The 7,734-nt window shown below is 35.0% G+C and overlaps 1 protein-coding gene across 1 annotated transcript in view; it reads right to left on the reverse strand.

Annotated features, from left to right (window-relative positions):
* SHC3 (SHC adaptor protein 3) overlaps window positions 1-7,734 on the reverse strand; it is a gene marked incomplete at its 3' end in the record, with an annotated part of 56,755 nt that overhangs the window by 46,050 nt on the left and 2,971 nt on the right. The gene's annotated exons all lie outside the window — the stretch shown is intronic.

A 7,734-nucleotide genomic window follows, 5' to 3' on the forward strand; every position in this document is an offset into this window, starting at 1 on the left:
TATGTTTTGCATTCACATTGAATAAAAAGATTGCTTTAGAGGGAGGGGCACTCTGAAGACATCTCTACATACCAAAGACTAAAGCTGTCATGCATGTTCCGTAAGTAAAGCGAGCAGGAAAGTAGGGTATGAGCTGAGCAGTTATGAGGACAGAAGACTCTGGGAAGCTCCTAAGGCTGAATTTACACTTGAAATCTTTCAGATATAGAGGTATTGCATTCATTCTGAAAAAACATTTATAAAGGGACTTTATATATATAATGCTTGTCACTGGCCTAAGGAGGTGACTCAGCTACCCCACTGGGACATAGATCTTGATGCAAGCTTGGTAAATACTTTTGAACTCAACAGTCAGCTTGCTCACTGAACCACAGAAACAAGAAGCCAAACTAGAACAAAAGTAGCAGTATAGTGAGGTACTTCTCTGTATTGCTAAAGAGTCAGCATTTTCTGCATACCTGCACTCTAATATATAATAAACCCTTTCCCTTTCCGTTCCTTTTTTACTTCTGTTTTCACAGAAGAAGCAGCTTTTGGCAAAAAATGGCTACCATCGACTGAGCAAATAGCATCATGGTGGGAAGGCCTTACATGCACACAACCATTCAGATTAATGTCAATGTACCCAGATATTTTAAGCAGAAGTATGGAACAGAAGATTAGTTCTGTGACATTTCTAATGTAGGGTGAGTTATAATATTAGAAAAAGCTGTGGGCAGAAGCAAGACTGGATATTCAGAGAGATAAATTTGTATGAGCAGTACTCACAGAGCTTTAAGTCAGCTGCTAGAGATTTCAGTTTCTCTGGTAGTTTGGGATATAAATATTTGCTTTTAAATGCTCTGCTCAGCTATCAAGTAACATGAGTATCCTCCTAGCCATGCCACAGTCTCCTGCCATTCCCTCCCCCTGGAGCAAGATACATCTTCAGGACTACTTGAAGACACAGATCTTCAAGGGTACCTGATGACTGCTCTACCAGCATATGGTGAAGGACCTGCTCTGTAACTCAGCCCTGTGCTTCCCCAGTATCTGTACAAGGGCACACCTCCTTGGGGAAACAGCAAACCTGCATGAAAGAAACACCGGCAGCTTTGTTCTGAATGAGGAAAAGCACCTATATTTAGACATTGTCAGAACCCAACACCAAAAATGTGTCATAAACATATGCTGCTGTGAAAAACAGAAATGCATTCTTCTGTGCTTTCATACTTCTGCAGTTGGTAATTTTTATACCCGTAAGTAATCATTTATAGAGCTTACGGTGAATCAATGTTTCCCCGAAAGATTTTTTCTCATTAAAGACTGCATGTTCTAATCCAGACAGAAAACTCTAAGTAAGGATTGACTGAATGGAAATGGAACGGAAAATCTAAAAACAAGTCTTCTTCGGGTTTCAACTACAAATAAGCTTTGACCCTTTGGCTGTAAATTTATCATCACAAATTGCTCCATGAGACAAGTAAACCAACAGAGCTTCTGAACTAGTACAAACGATGATGGATAAGACTGCCAATTGCATTTCTCTCAGTAATAGGTGATTCGCTTTTTCAGTAATGGGTGAGAGGAGAACACAGTTCTCTGAACAATACCTCCAATTTCAGCCAACAGCTAGTTCTTTCCTATTTCCTTGTACAATAACAGGCTTTGGTAATATAAAAATATTTCAAATGTCCCTATATAGGTGGACTTTAACAATTCTTAACCGGTGTCAGCCTACTCTTTCAACGAATTGCCTTACCCTATTTCAACACAAGGCTCTGTTGTGCATGACTGTAATAATAAAGGGATTGAGGAGGCAAACACATGCATTTTGTGCATGAGATCACTACCTCCCAGAAATTACTTCTATAATTTATATACTTTGATTTGTTAATAAACACATTATTTTTGGTATAATTCAATGCTATGTTGGCAACTTCCGATGTTTACAATGTATTGCTTCTCTATTTTATTCTTTAAACTGAATGCTTGGAGTTTCAATAAGAGGAATTCTGCTACAATTATGCTATTAAAGTATTTTGGTAAGAAAGGTAACCTTCATAAGCTCTTGATTTAATTATCATAGTAGACTTTTAAAACATTTTCATAAGACGCTGCAGGGAAATAAGACTTTCTCTGTATATCTGAGCCTTGATATATTTTGATTCACTGCACCAAACAGTGTTTGTTTAGCATCCAGAGTATAAAATAATAAAAAGAAAGGTCACGTTCCAAAATTTTCACTGCATGGCTGTGAGTCACTGAATATTTGCTAGATATCTAGCTTTAATCATGCAAATCCTTTTACAGTGGACTTCCTGAAGATTTTCATAGAGGCTTTCAGTCATAATTAAAGTGAGACTGACTTCTAGAAGGATTCTGGAATATACTGTAAGCCGAAGTGCCTAGCATTGGATAATTTAAACAGAAAGGCTGTGAAACTTTTTTATCTATATAAATTCATCCTAAGTCTAACCCACTGCCAATGGAAAAATCAGCTTCTAAACAAAGGAAGGCAACTATATTGCTATGTTACACAAGCCTTTCTGGCACTGAGTTGCTTAAATGAGAAAAAAAAATCAAGCCACCTTAACATGACAAAAAAGAATTTTTACTTACATATGCCTACTTTTATATACATTATGTACATGCATGTATGTATTTTTCATATATATACAGATCTTGAAATCCTATACATTGACTTCAAGCATGCACAAATATACAGTGCCACTGTTATTAAGAATGCTTATCAAGAATCCTTAAGTCTAAAAAATGCTATTTTTTTATTATTTCTGAAATGGAGTAAATGAATATTTCTATTTTTAAGTTTCAGTGTTCAGCTGGATATATAGATTAACAAACTGAAAAATATGAGCATATATAAAAAATACCAAGATTTGCCAACACTGGAAAAGCTGGAAATAGGTTATTTCTTTTTCTCCCACAGAGACCAGAAAACCTGTAAAGTCATTCTCCAGTAGCTAGGGATTCATTCATTTATAGAGGCTCATAAACAGCAGCCTTGGAGAAGATATGAACACCTGTTGAGTGCTTCCAAATCCTGATGATAAGGCACAGGGAAAGCACAGCATTTGCAAAAGAAAATATACTTATGTGCCACTGATATCAGGACAGAAGGACACAACGGCAGAAGGTAGAAGAATACTACGCAATACTTTCCATGTCTGTTAACACCTCTGAAGTATGATGAAGATTTTACATAACTAAATATTATCAGTTGCTGGGGAAAAGAGATATCTGAAGAAAAGCTGTGCAACAGTACGCAGTGTTTTCACCATATTTCAAAGTATAGATTCTCTCTGTTGATAGATCGTATTTTTACTTGATTTTTCTAGAATGAACTGAATTTTTTCTACCTTTTCTGTATCAGAGGTGCACGCAGGAGTACAAATCTCCATAAAACATGAAAATATGGAGCATCTTACGAGTAAGAAAACAACGAAAAAGTCTATTTCTAAACTTCCATAAGAGAAGAATTCATTCTATTTGGGCTAAGTCTTCAGTTCTTACAAGGTATTAATAGTGGTTTTACATTTTTTCCCTTTGAAAGCTTTCAGGCAGCATCTCATATGGTAAGGATTCAGAACCACTTGAAAAAAAAATAATAATAAGGCAAAAGATTCAGCTACAGGAAGAAGAATATATTTTATCTTATCTTGAAAAGCAATTTTTTAAAGTCAACTCCAAGGTCTCATTTTTTGCTAGTAAGGGGAAAGATACTACTGAGAAGCAATTTTTGCTTCTGACAATTTTCTAATCTCCATCTCAAATAGGGTTGAAAACAACACATCTTCAAAGAAAATACCTTTTTCTTATTTCTTACTTGTATGTGGATGAAATAAGATTGCCAACATTATGCTCAAAAATAGTCACGCAGTACAGATTCTAAATGGACTGGGCTTTCACAATATTCCACCAGAATTCCCTACCAGGTAGTTTTGCATGCACAGTATTTCTTGCTTTCTTATTTTAAAGGCATATGTGCTTGCATGCAAAAAATTCAGAAATGCTAGAATCAAAAGTGCATACATTGGACCATAATTTATTCTGTTACTTTAAATGTAAACACATTCTGCATTATGCCTTAAATTTTTGTATGTGCCAAAAGTTTTCTTTTAAAAAAGGATACATTTGCAAAAAAAAACTTTAGTTTTATATTTTGCAGGTTTAATTTTAAAAATATATAATACTAGGTGAATGCAGTTATTGCAATGTAATATTAATCAGTGTGAACCACTTAGAGTATGCATTGCAGTCTCACAGATGAATTGTTTCATTTTCACAGTTGCATACTTTAATTCAGTGAACACTTTCCAGACTGTTTTCCTTGCTACCTTGAATATCAACTAAGATATATTTCCCTTTAAATCACCATACAGATTAGTTCTAGCAGCTTATGTTCTGTACTAGAATTCCTGTAACACAAACATGCAAAAGCTTCTGCAGCCAAAACATTACACTTCAATAACTGAAATTCATAATTTGACATTTGAAACCATAAATATGGACACTGTAAATATATCTAGTTATTGAAGAACTTATACTACCTTAGTCATTAAGTAGAACTGCTTGATGAGGGCTATTATTAAACCACAGACCCAGAAGATGGAAAATCTAACAGGTGCTTTTCCACTATGCCTAATACAAACACATGTTAAGCATCTGAAAAGATGTGTGTGTGTGTGTATATATATATATATATGTATATATATATATTTGGAAGTGTGATTTAGAAAGCACCTGTCACTCTTACAACTAAAAGTCTAGAACATACATATATGAATGTTGCATGTATGTACCTCTAGTCTTCATCACAAGAGCGCAGCAATTAAAACATATCTCTTTCCTGAATCTGTACCAATATTTAACTTTCTTATGCTTACGCTATAGTTATTTGTGTTCACAGTAAGGTGTCCTGGTTTAGCAGTAGCAGTCATTTTTTCTCCTTCTTAGTAGCTGGTGCAGCACTGTGGTTTTGACTTTCGGCCTGGGAATAATACTGATAAAGCCGATGTTTTCAGTTGCTGATCAGAATGTTTACCCTGACCAAGGACTTTGTGAGTCTCATGTTCTGCCAGGGAGGAGGAGAAGCCGGAAGGAAGCAGGGACAGGACACCTGACCCAAACTAGCCAAAGAGGTATTCCATACCACAGCACGTCATGCCCAGGGATGTAACTGGGAGTTACCCGGAAGAGCACGTCCTCTTCTCTGTTGGGCTCATTTCCAGCGGGCGGTATTGGGCATTTATCATTGGAAACAAACAAATTTCATTTAAACATGTAACTACTGTTACATTACAGTTATGCATTTTTTTATCATATATATGTTTTTCTGACAACATGAACATTGAGAATTACTCCCTATAGTAATCAGTCCCACTAAGGGGAAAATACTGAGCTCTTCAATGACTTTCATCACAGCAAACTTTTTTTTTTTTTTTTCATTAATCCATAATTTGTTAAAATGTTCAGCAGTCATATTAAATAAAATATCAGTACTTCACCACTTTATAGATATGGTCATGATCTAATCTGTTACAATTTTTGTTTGCTTGTTTGTTTTCGTGAAAATTTTCCCATTAAAATAATACATAAAGATGCAACATGTAATCCAAGGGGAGATAAAAAAATACAGAAGGTACCAGTATTTTTATGGCTCAAATAATTCCATTGCAGCAGACCATGAATTTCATTTCTTGTTTACCACGATCCTACAGCCACTTTTTAAGCATTAGTTACACTGCCGATTTAAAAAATGGGTAATATGTGAAAAAGTGGGGACAGCAGTAAAGTTACAGACTTGTCATATATTGCATACAGGAACTTCTGAGTCTCTTACTTCAGAAAATTGCAATGTTAGTTATCAAACTGCCCAGCAGTTGCAATTTACTGTCACATATACAATTTTCATGTTCTGAATGTGGATTAATAAGAAAATAGTAACTCAGTGCACATTTACACACAACATTACAAAAGCTTTACTGGTTAACAACAAATCTAATTTTTGTCTCATTTAACTAATGGCATATGGAATTTTCTGCAAGGCATATGGTACTAATTAAACATGGTACGAGTCCTCCAGATAGTCAATATAGCCATGAGAAACATTCAAGGAATGTTTCCCTTCAGTGTACATTATCGTGTATTGATTTGATGGTTTGAATGCATAACAGCCCTGGGAACTAACAATGTTTAATGATGTGGAAACTGCACTTCTATTCTTATCTATATGAATGCTGCAGTTGCTGAGGAAAATTTTAAAATACTTAATGAACAGGCAAATTATGAACTAACCAGGACTGGTCTATTTTCATGCATTTACTCATTACCCTCTGATTTTGGTATTTACTTTTAACCTTTGTTTTTACATTTAGAGCACTGCTCTTTTAACTCTATATGCCAGACAGCATGTAGTTAAAGATACCACTCTATTTTTTTATAGAAACAACACTCCGTATATTTTAATGACACTAAAGAACACCTAAAATGTAAGTTGCTCAGTGCTAATGATTTATTTTGAAAATTCTAATACACATGTGTACAAATACACTTTCATGTATTTGACAACAGCTGCACTAATTAAAATATCTGTTCTACTATCAGTGTTAGATATGGGTTAATTATTAACTTTAAATGCAAGTCCACTTGTATATAGTTTTAATTCTCTTCTCAGTTCAAGGATATCAGCTTCCTCTAGCATACAGAAGGTCAACCACTGAAAAAAATCAGAAAATTGATACTGTATTTGTCCTGCTTCATGATGACCACTTCAGGTAAAACAAACAGCAGCAGTGAATTCTCACAGTCATTATCTGCCTACTTACAGTATTCTAAAGCAAAATAAAAAACTAAATGGTAAAATGGCAAATGATCCCCTGTTAACCAGAATATTTCCATTCAAAAGAAGTTCAAGGTCTCAATATTACTATATCTAGCATCAGTGGGTTATTTTCACCTAGACACTTCTCGAACAGCAACAGAGCAGCAGTTTGTGTTTTGAAAGGTAGCACTGACTCTTTCGTAGCTCTGGTAAATTTCAGAGTAGTAAAAAATAGTACAATTTCAAGAGTGCTCTGAATTGGTAAACTTATTCAATCTACCACCACCACTAACAGAAAGAAAAACTGCTTCCTAGGGCTCCAACTGTCAAATGTGAACTCTGTTTTTGATAATGAAACTTCAGAAAAAAACGATGAGAGTTAATCAACAAGACTGTCACTCAATTTTAAAGCATCTTGATGTAAAGTCACACTGTGACTTTTATATCCAAAATAAGATGATCTTAAAAATAGATCTGTAGGCTTATTAATAGTCTGCTACAATACAGTTTAACACTTAAGATTCAAAACATGGGGAAGGAAGAACAGATTCTGCACAGTAACATTATTTTTACACTTTCTGCACACAGTGCTGGAAGGTGTAACCACAATCTTACCTGACTACAAAACCACTGCACATACCCTTCACTCAAAAGCTCTAATTTAACAGGTCATTTCAAAATACTTTCAAAGCATATGGAAATACTACCCTATAAACTCACAATTCTCTGCTCTTGACATGCTGTATCAAGGAACTGAAAAGAGCAGTAACATCTAAGGTGGCTGAATTCCCATTATGTAAAACAAGCTGCTTTTTCCTGCTGTACCCATGACAGTATTTCTATTTGTGGAACATGGTAAGAATTGTGCTCTGTGCCTTACTGCTCTAAGATTTCAAACATAATTTCATATT

The sequence above is a fragment of the Psittacula echo genome, assembly GCF_963264785.1.
Source record: "Psittacula echo genome assembly, chromosome: Z".
Classification (NCBI taxonomy): domain Eukaryota; kingdom Metazoa; phylum Chordata; class Aves; order Psittaciformes; family Psittacidae; genus Psittacula; species Psittacula echo.